Source organism: Mustelus asterias, chromosome 4 (genome assembly GCF_964213995.1).
Source record: "Mustelus asterias chromosome 4, sMusAst1.hap1.1, whole genome shotgun sequence".
Taxonomy (NCBI): Eukaryota; Metazoa; Chordata; class Chondrichthyes; order Carcharhiniformes; family Triakidae; genus Mustelus; species Mustelus asterias.
The window spans coordinates 78,757,983-78,775,804 of record NC_135804.1 but is presented as its reverse complement, the minus strand read 5'-3'; positions in this window follow the sequence as shown (position 1 = coordinate 78,775,804).

The window sequence follows — 17,822 nt, the reverse complement described above, 5'->3', positions numbered from 1 at the left end:
TAACCTCGTGTTGTTAAACATCTGAGTGTGTTTACCCCAGTCTAACGCCGGCATCTCCACATCATTTTCCAGTTGTACCAGACGACTTTATTTATGATCTCAGAGTAAAGGTACCTCTGATAGTAACAACTACAATATGATTGAATTTTACATCTAGTTTGAAAGAGAGAAGAGTGGGTCTAAGACTAGTATTTTAAACTTAAATAGGGTCAAATGTATGGGCATGAAAGTTGAGCTAGCTGAAGTTAACTGCGATACTAAGCTAGGGGGTAATCAATAGAGAAGCAGTGGCAGACAGTTACAGGACATTTCAGGATATTCAGAGTAAGTATATTCCCACACTGTAATGAAAAATGATCAGAATATAAAGAATGGCAGAGAATGACTGAAAGGTTAGTCAGGAGAAAGGAATTGGAGAATGAAAAGAAGCTAGCTAGAAATGTAAAAGTGAAAAGCAAGAGTTTCTACAGGTATTTGAACAAGAAAAGAGGAAGTAATGTTAGTGTTGGTCCTCTAGAGAGTGAGAATAGGGAGTTAATATTGGATAATAAGGAAATAGTGGAGGAAATGAACAGATAGAACATAGAACATAGAACATTACAGCGCAGAACAGGCCCTTCGGCCCACGATGTTGCACCGACCAGTTAAAAAAAAAACTGTGACCCTCCAACCTAAACCAATTTCTTTTCGTCCATGAACCTATCTACGGATCTCTTAAACGCCCCCAAACTAGGCGCATTTACTACTGATGCTGGCAGGGCATTCCAATCCCTCACCACCCTCTGGGTAAAGAACCTACCCCTGACATCGGTTCTATAACTACCCCCCCTCAATTTAAAGCCATGCCCCCTCGTGCTGGATTTCTCCATCAGAGGAAAAAGGCTATCACTATCCACCCTATCTAAACCTCTAATCATCTTATATGTTTCAATAAGATCCCCTCTTAGCCGCCGCCTTTCCAGCGAAAACAATCCCAAATCCCTCAGCCTCTCCTCATAGGATCTCCCCTCCATACCAGGCAACATCCTGGTAAACCTCCTCTGCACCCTCTCCAAAGCCTCCACATCCTTCCTGTAATGTGGGGACCAGAACTGCACACAGTACTCCAAGTGCGGCCGCACCAGAGTTGTGTACAGTTGCAACATAACGCTACGACTCCTAAATTCAATCCCCCTACCAATAAACGCCAAGACACCATATGCCTTCTTAACAACCTTATCTACTTGATTCCCAACTTTCAGGGATCTATGCACACATACACCTAGATCCCTCTGCTCCTCCACACTATTCAAAGTCCTCCCGTTAGCCCTATACTCAACACATCTGTTATTCCTACCAAAGTGAATTACCTCACACTTCTCCGCATTAAACTCCATCCGCCACCTCTCGGCCCAACTTTGCAACCTGTCTAAGTCTTCCTGCAAACTACGACACCCTTCCTCACTGTCTACCACACCACCGACTTTGGTGTCATCAGCAAATTTGCTAATCCACCCAACTATACCCTCATCCAGATCATTAATAAATATTACAAACAGCAGTGGCCCCAAAACAGATCCCTGAGGTACACCACTTGTAACCACTATAGAGGATACAAGAGACATTCCAGTAATAGCTGTAAATCATGAGGTGGAAGGGAGAAGGGAACTTGATGAAATTACAATCACTAGGGAAGCATTACTGTGCAAACTGATGGAGCTGCAGGTTGTCAAGTATTGGGATCCTGATGGACTTCATCCTAGGGTCTTAAGGGAGGTGGCTAATGAGATATGAGAGGCATTGGTGTTAATTTTCCACAATTCACTAGATACTGGAAAGGTTCCATCTGTCTGGAAAGTAGCAAATATAACCTCTCTATTCAACAGGAGAGGAAGGCAGAAAACTGGAGGTCAGTTAGTTTGGCATCTACACGGGAAAGGTGTTAGAATGATTATTAAAGGGGTTATAACTGGGCACTTTGAAGTAAAACGTGCCGTGGATGAAGGGGAGCCTGTTGACATATCGTACGTGGATTTCCAGAAGATGTTTGATGAAGTTCCACATTAATGTTTATTGTGGAAAATAAAAGCTCACGGTGTCGAGGGTAACACATTAGAAGGTTGGCTAGCTAACAGGATGTGGAGATGCCGGCATTGGACTGAGGTGGGCACAGTAAGAAGTCTCACAACACCAGGTTATAGAGAACAGGTTTATTTGGAATCACAAGCTTTCGGAGCACTACTCCATCAGGTGAGTGGAGGTAGGTTCAAAAACACAGCATACAGAGGCAAAGACACAATTGCAAAGCAATTACAGATTGGAATGTGAAGAATGGTTGGAATGTGTTGTTGTGTGTCTTGAAGATCGCCTTGGAGAACGCTTACACGAAGATCGGAGGCTGAATGCCCTTTACTGCAGAAGGGAACACTCCTGCCTGGTGATTGTGGTGTGGTGTCCGTTCATCCATTGGTCTCGCTGATGTACCATGCTTTGGAACACCCTTTCATGCAGCGTATGAGGTAGGCAATGTTGGCCGAGGCACATGAGTATGTACTGTGTACCTAGTGGGTGGTGGTCAACGTGTACACAACGTGTAATAGTTGTATCCATGTCGATGATCCGGCACATCTTGCAGAGGTTGCTGTGGCAGGGTTGTGTGGGGTCATGGTCACCATTCTCCTGAAGGTTGAGTAGTTTGCTGTGAACAATGGTCTGTTTGAGTTTAGGTGGTTATTTGAAGGCGCGCAGTGGGGGTGTGGGGATGGCCTTAGCGAGATGTTTATCGTCATTGACATGTTGAAGGCTCCAAAGAAGATGTCATAGTCTCCTCACTCTGGGGAAGTCCTGGACGATGAACATTGGCCATGTCCTTTGTTTGTCTTCTGAGGAGGTCGGTGTGGTTTTTCGCTGAGGTGCATCGGAACTGTCAATCGATGAGTTGAGTGCCATATCCTGTTCTTACGAGGGTGTCTGTAGGTGTTCTGTTGCATTCCTCCTAATCTAAGCAGATTCTGTGTAAATGGAGGGCTTGTCCGTAGGGGATGGCTTTTTAACGTATTTAGGGTGGAAGCTGGGGAAGTGGAGCATCGTGCAGTTATCCATGGGCTTGTGGTAGAGTGAAATGCTGAGGTGACAGTCCTTGATGGAAATGCATGTGTCCAAGAATGCAATCGATTCTGGAGAGTAGTTCATGGTGAGTCTGATGGTGGGATGGAACTTGTTGATGTCATTACGTAGTCATTTCAGTGATTCTTCGCCATGAGTCCAATGGAAGAAAATGCCATTGATGTATCTGGTGTATTGCATCGGTTGAAGTTCCTGTGTGGTGAAGAGGTCTTGCTCGAACTTGTGCATGAAGATGTTGGCGTATTGAGGTGTGAATTTGGTACCCATGGCTATTCCGTGTGTCTGGATAAAGAACTGGTTTTCGAAGGTGAAGACGTTGTGGTCCAGGATGAAGCAGATGAGTTGTAAAATTGCGTCTGGCAGTTGTCGGTGTTGAATACTGAGGCTGTTGCAGCAATGCTGTCGTTGTGGGGGATGCTGGTGTAGAGTGCTGAGACATCCATTGTGACGAGGATTGTTCCTGGTTCAACTGCTCCATGGGTGCTGAGTTTCTGTAAGAAATTCATAGTGTCGCAACAGAATATGGGGTTCCTTGTACGATGGGCTTCAGGATACCCTCGACGTAACCAGAGAGGTTCTCTCATCGGGTGCCATTGCCTGATACGGTGGGATGGCCGGGTGTGTTGGCCTTATGTATCTTCGGGAGGCAGTGGAGATCTCCAACGCAGGGAGTACGTGGGATGAGAGGCACGTAGGGTGCTCTGAAGGTCTGGATCAAAGATCTTGGTCAGTCTGAGTTGGCGGATGTGTTCATTGGTCAGATCTGCGGGTAAGTGTCTGTGGTGTTCCTGGTTGTTCAGTTGTCGGTACACTCCTTTGCAGTAGTCCGTTCTGTTCAGTATGACAATGGCTCCTCCTTTGCTGGGATGATGATCATGTTGCGATTGGTCTTGACAGTGCAGATGGCGTTGCGTTGTGCTTGGGTGATGTTCGGGGCTATCTTGTGAGCACAGCTGATGAGGCTGGCATTGATGCATCTCCTGACTACTTGCCTTCAAACAACCGCCCAACCTCAAATAGACCATTGTACGCAGCAAACTACCCAGCCTACAGGAGAACAGCGACCACGACACCACACAACCCTGCCATAGCAACCTCTGCAAGACAAGCCGGATCATCGACATGGATATCACCATCACACGTGAGAACACCACCCACTAGGTACACGGTACATACTCATGTAACTCGGCCAATGTTGTCAACCTCATACGCTGCAGGAAAGAATGTCCCGAGGCGGAATACATCGGCGAGACCATGCAGACGCTACGGCAATGGATGAATGGACACCACGCAACAATTGCTAGGCAGGAGTGTTCCCTTCCAGTCAGGGAACACTTCAGTCAAGGGCATTCAGCTTCCAATCTTTGGGTAAGCGTTCTCCAAGGCGGCCTTCAAGACACATGACAATGCAGAATCGCTGAGCAGAAATTGATAGCCAAGTTCCGCACGCATGAGGACAGCCTCAACCAGGATCTTGGGTTCATGTCTCTCTACATGTAACCCCCACCATACTGCCTGGGTTTGCAAAATCCTACTAACTGTCCTGGCTTGTGACAATTCACACCTCTTTAACCTGTGATTATCCCTCTCTCCATGCACACTGTTTGTATCTGTAAAAACTTGATTACCATAAAGACTCCTATTCCAATCTGTAATTATCTTGCAATTGTGTCTTTGCCTCTATATGCCATGTTTGTGAACCTACCTCCACTCACTTGATGAAGGAGCAGCACTCCGAAAGCTCTTGATTCCAAATAAACCTGTTGGACATTAACCTGGTGTTGTGAGACTTCCTACTGTGCCCACCCCAGTCCAACGCCAGTATCTCCACACCTTTATTATGAGAGAAATTCAACCTAAAAGTAAGGATGTTATGCTTCAGTTGTACAGGGCATTCGTGAGATCACATCTCAAATACTACCTGCAGCTTTGCCCTCCTTATTTAAGGCACAACGTCAATATGTTGGAGGAGGTTTATAAAGGTTTCCCAGATTGATACCTGGAATGAGTGCGTTATCTTATGAGGAACAGTTGAACAAACTGGGCTTGTTTCTGCTGGTGTTCAGATGAGTGAAGGGGTCACTTTTAATTGAAGAATTAAAGATCCTGAACAGTATTAATAAGGTGGACACTGAAATAATTTTTTTTTCTTTCAGATAATTTGTTAGTGTCACAATAGGCTTATACTGCAACAAAGTTATTGTGAAAATCCCCTAGTCTCCACACACTGGTGCCTGTTTGAGTGCACTGATGGAGAATTTGGCATGGCCAATGCACCAAACCACACGACTTATGGACTGTGGGAGGAAACTGGAGCACCCGGAGGAAACTCACGCACTCACCGGGAGAACGTGCAGACTCTGCACAGACAGTGACCCAAGCCGGGAATCGAACCCGGGTCCCTGATGCTGTGAGGCAGCAGTGCTAACCACTGCACCACCATGCTGCCCTCTGTGTGACTGAGTCCAGAACTTTTAAAATTTAAAATCTTTCAAAATTAGGGGAGCGATGGCGGTGTGAGGCAGAGGTGGGTGTCAATGTACATATTAAAACAAAAACTGTTTTCACACATTGCAAAATGGTTCGGGTAATGACATCCAATGTGACTGTGACAAAGGCAAACTATCCCTCCTTGTCCTCCCCATCCTGTCTGCAACTGTTGACGTCATTCTCCTCCAATATTGCAAGCTGTTATTTGCCCTAACCTGTATTCGAAACCTATATTTCTGGGACATTCCTGAACAAATCTAAAATCAAACTTTAATTTTCTGGTAAGAGGGGGAGGAGGAGTGCAAAGCTGGATACCTGGCTGAGACATCATTTCTGAGAAATGAGACTATGGCTCGGATTGCTGGGAAACAGTTGATAATTAGGAGGAATACAGAAAGTTCAGAGGTCAAATTTCAGCAGAAGGAGATGGGATTCAGAACAGGAACCCAACTAAGCAGAGCAGGCACAGCTCCTGAGGTGTTCAGGGTTTTAGGAAAAGGGAAACAGTTCAGGCAGGATGTGAAAAGGAGCCTGAATTGGAGACAGCTAAAGAAAGAGGCCATAAGCAACTGGAAAAGAAGAGCAAAAAGATTGATTCTGGCAGCAGAGCTGCAAAGCATCTTGAAAGGTGTGTCTTTTTGTGGATCTCAGGGGGTGCTAAAGCTATTGCCGAAGGCAACTCAAGAACCAAATCCTGGGAGCGTACTGGAACTGAAACTGTGCCTGCAGAGAGCAAAGCTTTGTGGGTTTCTGTGACTGAGATTAATATCAGATATGCTGAAAGGTGACTTCATAAATCCATGGGACTGGCCTTTGTTAAATCGGTCTTTAAAGTATAATTTACACTATAATTAATTTCATAGTCTCTATGGATAGCAATTTTCCTGTTAATTTATGCTAACTTTGGTTTTGATTGTTTTTAAAAGCATAATTTTGTCCATCAGGTTGTGTTGAAAGTTCTGTTCTTTCATTGGTCTCCTCCATTGGGGTTGTAGCATGAAACATGCTCCTCCTACAATTCCATTCCACTCACTCCTTGTGCACTCCTGTTCTACTCACATTCTCCTCAATACTCTCACTGTCCAACTCCAAACCCTTTGTTATCCATCCTGCTCTGCAGTTCCCAGAAATTCTCCTGCTCCCACTGCCCACACCTCTTACCTCTTCCTGCAGTCCTCCTCCACATCACCCTTAATTCCAATCCAGTAACCCCTCAGTTACTCCCACTGTGCAAATCCACACCTACTCAGGTTTGCCTATGGTGCCACTTCACACCCCTTTCAACAGCTCCCAAAGTCCAACTCCTCAATCCTCAGGAATTCTTCTACATTCCCACTGCACACTTTCCTCAGATACTACAATCTCACTCCACTCTGGCTCTAAGTCTCTCAGTTACATTCGAATCCCACTCAATATATGACCTACAGTTCGTCACTGTTTGGAAGTCAGCCAGCATTGTTGTGGTTGCTATGAAGTAGCAGGTTCCTGAACTGAACGATTACCGACCAGCTGCTCTTACATCTATCTTACATGTGTTTAGACCTGATTTTACAATCGCGTTGCGCCCGTTTTTGGGCACGAAAACTTGGTAAAGTTGGGCATGAGGCGAGTAGCGTGATCCGCGCCCGCCTCCGCGCCGGTTGCCCCTTTACCAAGGCCTGAAAATGGCTGCGATCAGGACCGCGCCCGAAATGGGCACAATGGCCATTTAAATGCATTTACATGCATTTGGGCTGCACACCCAACCTTACTGGCACTTCCCCCTTTACCACTGTTCATCCATCGAGAATCGGCGCAAATAAGACATGGTCCACAAAAGTTCGATTCGGGTGCTCCAGTTAGAGAGGAGGTAAGGGCCGAGCGTCCGACAGCTCTCTGCTCGAGATTGATGGGGGGGTTGGGGGTCGGTGGTGGTGGAAGGTGGGTCTGACGGCACTCTGCTTGAGATCAGTGGGGGCTGGGGTGGAAAGTGGGTCCAACGGCTCTCTGCTTGAGATTGGTGGGAAGGACAGGGGTGTCCGCTGCCACTCTGCCTGAGATCAGTGGGGGAGAAGGGGGGATCCGCTGCTACTCTGCCTGAGATTGGTGGGGGGAGGGGGAACGGGAGGGGCCAGTGATAAGTCTGGGTGGTGGAGAGGGTGGGGGGATAATGGGGTCAGTAATTTTGTGGGGGTGGGGTAATGTCTGTGAGGGCCAGGGGGAGGCATCCGGCCCATGAGCAAGGGGGCAGGGAGTCACATCCTGTCATTTTTTTTCTGCGCATGTGCAGTTGGAGGCGGTGATCAGAGCTGCAGGCTTTCTGTGTGTTAAGCCCCACCCAGAGGCTTCTGCAGTGTGATTCAGAATCACTGATGTTTTTGCAGGCAGAGTGCGTATGGGGGCGCCTCAGAACAGGTCTAAAAGTCGGATCTGAAACACTGCCACTTTCAAGTCCGCCCAGCACTCAGAATCAAAATGGTAAAATTGTGTCAAAGTGCCTTTTAGAACCTTGTGTTTCACATAGCGATCAGTTAAACCTTGTCTATCCAGTGGGCAGCGTCGATAGCGGGCAGCGGAGTGAGCAGGTAGCAGAGTGAGGGCTGAAGGGCTTTGGCTCAACGGGCTTACGCGGAAACGGGCGAGGCAGGGTAGGTTCAGTCCTTAGTTTTTAAAAACTTAAAAACAAAGCAAATAAAATAAGGATGGAGGGTCAGGTGATGTGTTGTTCCTGCATGATGTGGGAGCTGGTGGACCCCATTGTGGTTCCCAGTGAGCATGTCTGCAGTAAGTGTTGGCTGCTTGAGGAACTCCGGCTCAGGGTTGATGAGCTGGATTCTGAGCTTCAGACACTGCGACACATCAGGGAGGGGGAGAGTTACCTGGACCCTGTGTTTCAGGAGGCAGTCACACCCCTTAGACTAACTAGGTTGAATTCAGCCAGTGGTCAGGGACAAGAGGGTGTGGCTGTGAGTGAAGCAGGTAGCGGGATCCAGGAGGTAGAGTTCCAGGAGCCTCAGTCCCTGAATCTGTCCAACAGGTTCGAGATTCTTGCTCCCTGTGTGGACGGGAACGGGGACTGCAGGGAGGATGAGCAAACTGACCACAGCACCATGGTACAGAGAGCCATTCAAGTGGGGGGAGAAAAAAGAAATGTAGTCGTAATTGGGGATAGTATAGTTAGGGGCATTGACACTGTTCTCTGAGACCAGGATCGAGGAAGAGGGGACCTGGGGAAGAGGGGACCTGTTCCGATGGGATGGTATTCATCGGAATCGTGCTAGGAGCAGTGTCCTGGCAAATCGTATAACTAGGGCTGTAGATAGGGCTTTAAACTAAATAGTGGGGGGGAGGGTTCAGTTGTATGGAGAATTAGAAAATCAAAGGTAAACGACAGGGTAGGAGTGCAGGTTAATGATGAGGACTTTCAATGAGTTAAAGGAGCTGAGGGCTCAGGAGAGGTTAGTAAATTTTCCAGACCACGTAATAGAACAGAGAGTATAGAAGGTGGCAGGAATCTAACCTCAGGCAGAGTAAAAAAGGTGACAAGCATGAGAAGGGAGGTGATTAACACAGTGCAAGGAGATGGTCTGGGAAAGAATAACCAGTCTGTGACAGGAAGGGACAGAGCATGCAAACAGAGGAATGCACTAACAAATCGGGTCCAGGTAAGAAAGACGAACATAAAGACACTTTACCTGAATGCACGTAGCATTCGAAACAAAGTGAATGAGTTGACGGCACAAATCAGTACAAATGGGTATGATCTAGTGGCCATGACAGAAACGTGGTTGCAGGGTGACCAGGACTGGGAACTAAATATCCAGGGGTATCAGACAATTCAGAAGGATAGACAGGAAGGTAAGGAGGTGGGGGAGCTCTGTTAATTAAAGATAACATCAGGGCGCTAGTGAGAGATGATATAGGCTCTAAGGAGCAAAATGTGGAATCAATGTGGGTGGAGATAAGGAATAGTAAGGGGAAAAAGTCACTGGTGGGCGTAGTCTATAGGCCCCCAAATAATAACTTCAAGGTGGGGCGGGCTATAAACAAACAAATAACAGATGCATGTAAAAATGGAACAGCAATAATCATGGGGGATTTTAACCTCCATATTGATTGGTCAACTCAAGTCGGACGCGGTGGACTTGAGGAAGAGTTCTTAGAATGCTGTCGCGATAGTTTCCTCGAACAGTATGTTACAGAACCTACGAGGGAGCAAGCTATCTTGGATCTGGTCCTGTGTAATGAGACAGGTAAAATTAATGATCTCCTTGTGAGGGATCCTCTTGGAATGAGTGATCACAATATGGTTGAATTTCTAATACAGATGGAGGGTGAGAAAGTAGGGTCCCAAACCAGTGTCCTCTGCTTGAACAAGGGGGATTACAATAGGATGAGGGCAGAGTTGGCTAATGTAGACTGGGAACACAGACTAATTGGTGGGACAGTTGGGGAACAGTGGAGGATTTTTAAGGAGATTTTTCTCAGTACTCAGCAAAAATGTATTCCAGTGAAAAAGAAGGAATGGAAGAAAAGGGATAACCAGCCATGGATAACTAAGGAAATAAAGGAGAGTATCAAATTAGAAACCAATGCATACAGAGTGGCCAAAATTAGTGGGGAACTCGAAGATTGGGAAGGCTTTAAAAAACAACAAAGAACTACTAAGAAAGCAATAAAGAAAGGAAAGATAGATTATGAAAGTAAACCAGCACAAAATATAAAAACTGATAGTAAAAGTTTTTACAAATATATAAAATGGAAAAGAGTGGCGAAAGTAAATGTTGGTCCCTTAGAAGATGAGAAGAAGGATTTAATAATAGGAAACGAGGAAATGGCCGAGGTCTGAAACAAGTTTGTTGTGTTGGTCTTCACAGTGGAGGACACAAATAACATCCCAATAATTGACGGTCATGGGACTGGAGGGGGTGAGGACCTTAAAACGATCACTATTACGAAAGAGGTAGTGCTGGGTAGGCTAATGGGACTCAAGGTAGACAAGTCCCCTGATCCGGATGGAATGCAACTCAGGGTACAAAAAGAAACGGCAGAAGTAATAGCAAATGCATTAGTTGTAATTTATCAAACTTCACTGGACTCTGGGGAGGTGCCAGCTGATTGGAAAACAGCTAATGTAACGCCACTGTTTAAAAAAGGAGGTAGACAAAAGGCAGGTAACTACAGGCCGGTTAGCTTAACATCCGTAGTTGTGAAAATGCTGGAATCTATCATTAAGGAAGAAATAGCAGGACACCTGGAAAAGAATGGTTCAATCAAGCAGACGCAGCATGGATTCATGAAGGGAAAGTCATGTTTGACTAATTTACTGGAATTTTTTGAGGATATAACGAGTGCGGTTGACAGAGGGGAACTGGTGGATGTGGTGTATTTAGATTTCCGGAAGGCATTCGATAAGGTGCCTCACAAAAGGTTGCTGCATAAGATAAAGGTACACGGAGTTGGGGGTAAAGTGTTAGCGTGGATTGAGGATTGGCTATCTAACAAAAAGCAGAGAGTCGGAATAAATGGGTGCTTTTCCGGTTGGCAATCAGTGACGAGTGGTGTGCCGCAGGGATCGGTGCTGGGGCCTCAACTATTTACCATATACATAGACGATCTGGAGGAGAGGACCGAGTGTAGGGTAACAAAGTTTGCGGATGACACGAAGATGAGTGGGAAAGCAAATTGCGTGGAGGACACAGCGAGTCTGCAGAGAGATTTGGATAGGCTAAGTGAGTGGGCAAGGATCTGGCAGATGGAGTATAACGTTGGTAAGTGTGAGGTTATCCACTTTGAAAGGAATAATAGTAAAATGGACTGTTATTTAAACAGTGAAAAATTACAACACGCTACAGTGCAGAGGGACCTGGGGGTCCTTGTGCATGAATCACAAAAACTCAATTTGCAGGTGCAGCAGGTAATCAAGAAGGCAAATGGAATGTTGGCCTTTATCGTGAGAGGGATGGAGTATAAAAGCAGGGAGGTCATGCTGCAACTGTACAGGCTACTGGTGAGGCCGCACCTAGAGTACTGTGTACAATTTTGGTCCCCTTATTTAAGAAAGGATATATTAGCTTTGGAGGGGGTACAGAGAAGGTTCACCAGGTTGATTCCGGAGATGAGAGGGTTAGCTTATGAGGAGAGATTGAGTAGACTGGGCCTGTACTCACTGGAGTTTAGAAGGTTGAGGGGAGATCTTATAGAGACATATAAGATAATGAAGGGGCGAGACAGGGTAGAAGCAGCAAGGTTATTTCCACTTACAATGGAAACAAGAACTAGGAGGCATCGGCTCAAAATACTGGGGAGTCAATTTGGAACAGAGTTGAGGAGGAACTTCTTCCCTCAGAGGGTAGTGAATCTTTGGAATTCTCTGCCCAATGAAGCAGTAGAGGCTACTTCGTTAAATGTGTTTAAGTCACAGATAGATAGATTTTTAACAATTAAGGAAATTAAGGGTTATGGGGAGCGGGCGGGTAAGTGGAACTGAACCCACTATCAGATCAGCCATGATCTTATTGAATGGTGGAGCAGGCTTGAGGGGCTAGATGGCCTACCCCTGCTCCTATTTCTTATGTTCTCATGTCTATCTTCATAAATCAGTGGGTGATGCTGGACTGACCTGGGTCCATCTGATCCAACATCACGCAGATAGATGAGGCAAAATGCTTGTGCTAGCTTCATTGTTTTCAGTTTTTAATATCCTGCAACTATCACGCTTATTGAGAAATCGAATGACCTTCATGTAAACCCTACTCTCCCACGTTGGAATGATGATTTCCCTCCTATCAGGATTCATTGGGAATCAGTCTCTGGGATTTAGCCAGAGACAGCCCGTGTGAACAGGTACAAGATTGCATGTCTCACCTTTATTTTTTATCCTCTATGCTGTCGACCAGAGACATGACAAAGCAGGGCTGAAGTATGCTGATGATATGGTATTTGTGAGTGTCATCTGGAAAAATTAGGAAGCAAACTACAGGAACTTGGTGCAAAGGTTCATAAGGAGTTAGAACCATATAATCACGACAGTGCAGAAAGAAACCATTCGGCCCATCAGGTCTGCATCAAATCTCCAAAAGAGCATCCCACTGAGGAACTCCCCCGCCCCAAGAGCACTTAGTTCCTTCTGCACCTTGGAATTCATAGAGTTTCATAGAATTCTTACAGTGTGGAAGGAGGCCATTCAGCCCATCGAGTCTGCACCGACCACAATCCTACCCAGCCGCTTTCCCCATTACCCCACGGATTTACCCTGCTAGTCCCCCTGACACTAAGTGGCAATTTAACATGGCCAACCAACCTAACCTGCATATCTTTGGAATGTGGGAGGAAACCAAAGCACCCGGAGGAAACCCACACAAGCACTGGGAGAATGTTCAAACTCCACACAGACAGTGACTCAAGCTGGGAATCGAACCCAGGTCCCTGGTGCTGTGAGGCAGCAGTGCTAACCATTGTGCCATCGTGTAGCCATGCTGCAGCTGTTCTCCAGATGTGGTGGCCAGGACATGATTATATTACCTCAGAATATAATCGCATTCCAGTGGATCCAATAATCACAAAAATCTATATGGCTGGAATTGAGTGTGTATGTTTTTTGGGTATCTCTCCTGGCAACGTTTTCTTCGAAAAGTAGGTGTGGTGAACCATTGTTGGTTACCACCAGGAGTGCTGAGCCATGGTTTGGCCAGCACTATGAGTCTGTAGATATGTTACTGTTGGGGTTAGGGTTGGGCTATTCTACCTGTTAATATAGTCCTATGGTACACTCCAGTTGGCTCCGCCTTCTGGGAGAGGTATAAAGGTCACTGCTCTGCCTGGTGACCCTTTAGTCTGGGATTGTATATTGTATATAGTAGCTCCGTTATTGTTGGCAATAAAAGCCTTTATTTCCCAGGTACATCCTGCCTCCCGTGTGATTTATCGCGCATCAATTTTATTGCCAACAAGAAAATTTTTTTTTGAACGAAAAAAAACCCAAAAGAAAACCATGGAGCAAATGCTGAAACCCGAGCAGCTTACGTTGGATCCACGTGCGGCGGGAGCATCGAACACTTTCGACCACTGGTTGAAGTGTTTCCAAGTTTACCTCGACGCCTCCACAGCGGTCCACAACGACGCCGACAGACTCCGGGTTCTCCACGCGAGGGTAAGCGACGCTGTATACTTAGCTATCCGTGAGGCCCAAGACTACAAAGGGGCCCTCGAGCTTCTCAAAAAGCGATACAACAAACCGCCGAATGAGATCCATGCTCGACACCTTCTAGCCACTCGACGGCGGCAGCCCGGCGAAACGACGGAACAGTACCTGTGTGAACTTCAGCAGCTAGCCAGAGCCTGCAACTGCAAGCCAGTGTCAGTGGCCCAGTACATGAGCGACCTAGTTCGAGATGCGTTCGTGGCGGAAATCGGCTCGTCGTACATCCGCCTTCGGCTGCTGGAGCAAGGTAACCTCGACCTCACTAAAACGGTAGAGTTAGCTGACGCTCTAGAAACGGCCTCCAAAAGTCTGGAGATGTACACCAACGACCGCGTGGGGACATTGTGGCAAGTGCAGCCGCATACTCCACTTTATTCAGCGGGTTCGAAAAACTGCGCGATTGCGTTACCAGCCTCGGACCTGACGATGGCAGCAGCTCCAGGTGGCCCGCGGTGTTACTTCTGTGGGGGGGTGAAACACCCTCGGCAGCGATGTCCAGCTAAAGCGGTATTGTGCTCCGCCTGTGGCAAGAAGGGACATTATTCCAAAGTATGCCGGACCAAACCACCCTCCAAACACAGCAGTGCAGCGTGTGACTCCCCGGAGCCGGCCTCCTTGTCTTCTGCGTCTTCGAGGTCTTCCACCACGTGCGATTCCAGGGCGTTGCCATTCCTAACGCCAGAGTCGCAAGACACGTGCGACTTGCAGGGGCCGCCGGTTTTGGCGCCATCGACCACGTGCGACCTATGGGGGCAGCCATTTTGGTCGGCACCGCCCGCAAATGACAAGCAGGGGCCGTCATCAACCATCTCAGCTGCCTGCAGTTGCACCCACGATCCAACGGCGGCGTCAATCATCCTGGACCAGGCCAAGCCTCGCAGACTCGACAAGTCCATGATGGACATACAGGTAAACGGACGCCAGATTTATTGTTTGTTTGACAGCGGGAGCACGGAGAGCTTCGTTCACCCTGACACCGTGAAGCGGTGCGGTCTCCAGATTCGGACTGTCAAGCAGACAATTTCGATGGCGTCAAGGTCCTGGTCTGTCACCGTGCTAGGGAGCTGCGTAGTCAACCTGACAGTCCGAATCTGGAGACCGCACCACACCTCGACCTCACTAAAACCGTAGAGTTAGCTGACGCTCTAGAAACAGCCTCCAAAAGTCTGGAGATGTACCCCAACGACCGCGTGGGGACATTGTGGCAAGTGCAGCCGCATACTCCACTTTATTCAGCGGGTTCGAAAAACTGCGTGATTGCGTTACCAGCCTCGGACCTGACGATGGCAGCAGCTCCAGGTGGCCCGCGGTGTTACTTCTGTGGGGGGGTGAAACACCCTCGGCAGCGATGTCCAGCTAAAGCGGTATTGTGCTCCGCCTGTGGCAAGAAGGGACATTATTCCAAAGTATGCCGGACCAAACCACCCTCCAAACACAGCAGTGCAGCGTGTGACTCCCCGGAGCCAGCCTCCTTGTCTTCTGCGTCTTCGAGGTCTTCCACTACGTGCGATTCCAGGGCGCCGCCATTCCTAACGCCAGAGTCGCAAGACACGTGCGACTTGCAGGGGCCGCCGGTTTTGGCGCCATCGACCACGTGCGACCTATGGGGGCAGCCATTTTGGTCGGCACCGCCCGCAAATGACAAGCAGGGGCCGTCATCAACCATCTCAGCTGCCTGCAGTTGCACCCACGATCCAACGGCGGCGTCAATCATCCTGGACCAGGCCAAGCCTCACAGACTCGACAAGTCCATGATGGACATACAGGTAAACGGACGCCAGATTTATTGTTTGTTTGACAGCGGGAGCACGGAGAGCTTCGTTCACCCTGACACCGTGAAGCGGTGCGGTCTCCAGATTCGGACTGTCAAGCAGACAATTTCGATGGCGTCAAGGTCCTGGTCTGTCACCGTGCTAGGGAGCTGCGTAGTCAACCTGACGGTGCAGGGCACAGTTCACGAGAACTTCAGGCTCCTTGTGTTACCGCACCTTTGCGCGCCGATACTCCTAGGACTAGATTTTATGGTCCACCTGAAGAGTGTAACCCTGCAGTACGATGGGCCACTCCCTCCACTTTCAGTGGGAGCTCTGCAGCCTCTAAATTGCCTGACGCGCTCCACATGTAGTCTCTCGACGCTCAGGATTACCACACCCTCCCTATTCCAGAATCTCGTGCGAGGCTGCAAGCCCATCGCAACAAAGAGCAGGCGTTACAGCGCTGAGGATCGGATCTTCATTCGATCTGAAGTTCAGCGGCTCCTCAAGGAAGGGATCATCCAACCTAGCGCTAGTCCATGGAGAGCGCAAGTCGCGGTGGTTAAGAATGGGAACAAACCCCGGATGGTCATAGACTATAGTCAGACCATTAACAGATACATGCAGCTGGATGCGTATCCCCTCCCGCGCATATCTGACATGGTCAATCAGATTGCGCAGTACCGGGTGTTCTCCACCATCGACTTAAAATCTGCTTACCACCAGCTCCCCATTCGCCCAGAGGACCGACAATACACGGCCTTTGAGGCGGATGGTCGCCTGTACCACTTTTTAAGCATTCCCTTTGGTGTCACGAATGGGGTCTCGGTCTTCCAGCATGCTATGGACCGAATGGTGGACCAGAACGGGCTGCGGGCTACCTTCCCGTACCTGGATAACGTCACCATCTGCGGCCATGACCAGCAGGACCACGATGCCAACCTTCTTAGATTCTTACGCACTGCATCTCACCTGAATCTGACCTACAACAGGGAGAAGTGTGTATTTCGCACGCGCCGCCTAGCTATCCTCGGATACGTGGTGGAAAACGGGGTCCTTGGCCCTGATCCAGACCGTATGCGTCCCCTCCTCGAACTCCCCCTGCCCACTAGCATCAAAGCACTGAGAAGATGCTTAGGCTTCTTCTCATACTATGCACAGTGGGTTCCCAATTACGCGGACAAAGCCCGTCTGCTCATCAAGTCTACCTCCTTTCCCCTAACAACAGAGGCTCGCTTAGCCTTTGCAGGAATAAAAGCCGACATCGCGAAAGCCACGATGCACGCTATTGATGAGTCCATCCCCTTCCAGGTGGAGAGTGATGCATCTGATTTCGCCCTGGCCGCCACACTTAACCAGGCGGGCAGGCCCGTCACCTTTTTCTCTCGCACCCTCCAAGGCCCTGAAATTCGGCATTCTGCGGTGGAAAAGGAGGCCCAGGCCATTGTGGAGGCCGTTCGGCATTGGCGCCATTACTTGGCAGGAAAACGGTTCACTCTGCTCACGGACCAGCGGTCCGTGGCGTTCATGTTCAACAACACGTTACGGGGTAAGATCAAGAATGATAAAATCTTGAGGTGGAGAATCGAACTCTCCACCCACAATTACGCTATCATGTACCGTCCAGGGAAGCTCAACAAGCCCTCGGACGCCCTGTCGCGTGGAACATGCGCTAGTGTGCAGGAGAATCGATTACAGGCTCTCCACAATGACCTCTGCCATCTGGGGGTCACTCGGCTCTTTCACTTCATAAAGGCCCGGAATCTACCCTACTCGGTGGAGGATGTCAAGTCCATAACCAGAAGCTGCCAGGTATGCGCGGAATGCAAACCGCACTTCTACCGACCTGACAGGGCACACCTCATTAAGGCCACTCGTCCTTTTGAAAGACTGAGTGTGGACTTCAAGGGCCCCCTTCCCTCGACAGATCGGAACGTGTACTTCCTCAATGTGATTGATGAGTACTCACGATTCCCTTTTGTCATTCCCTGTTCTGATATGACCGCTGCCACGGTTATCAAGGCATTACGGGATCTTTTCACCCTGTTCGGTTACCCCTGTTATATCCACAGCGATAGGGGCTCGTCGTTCATGAGCGACGACTTGAGGCAATACCTGCTCTCATATGGGATTGCCTCTAGTAGAACCACGAGCTACAACCCAAGGGGTAATGGACAGGTTGAACGAGAGAATGCTACAGTCTGGAAGGCTGTCTTACTGGCGTTGAGGTCTAAAGGTCTTCCAGTCTCCCGTTGGCAAGAGGTACTCCCTGATGCGCTCCACTCCATACG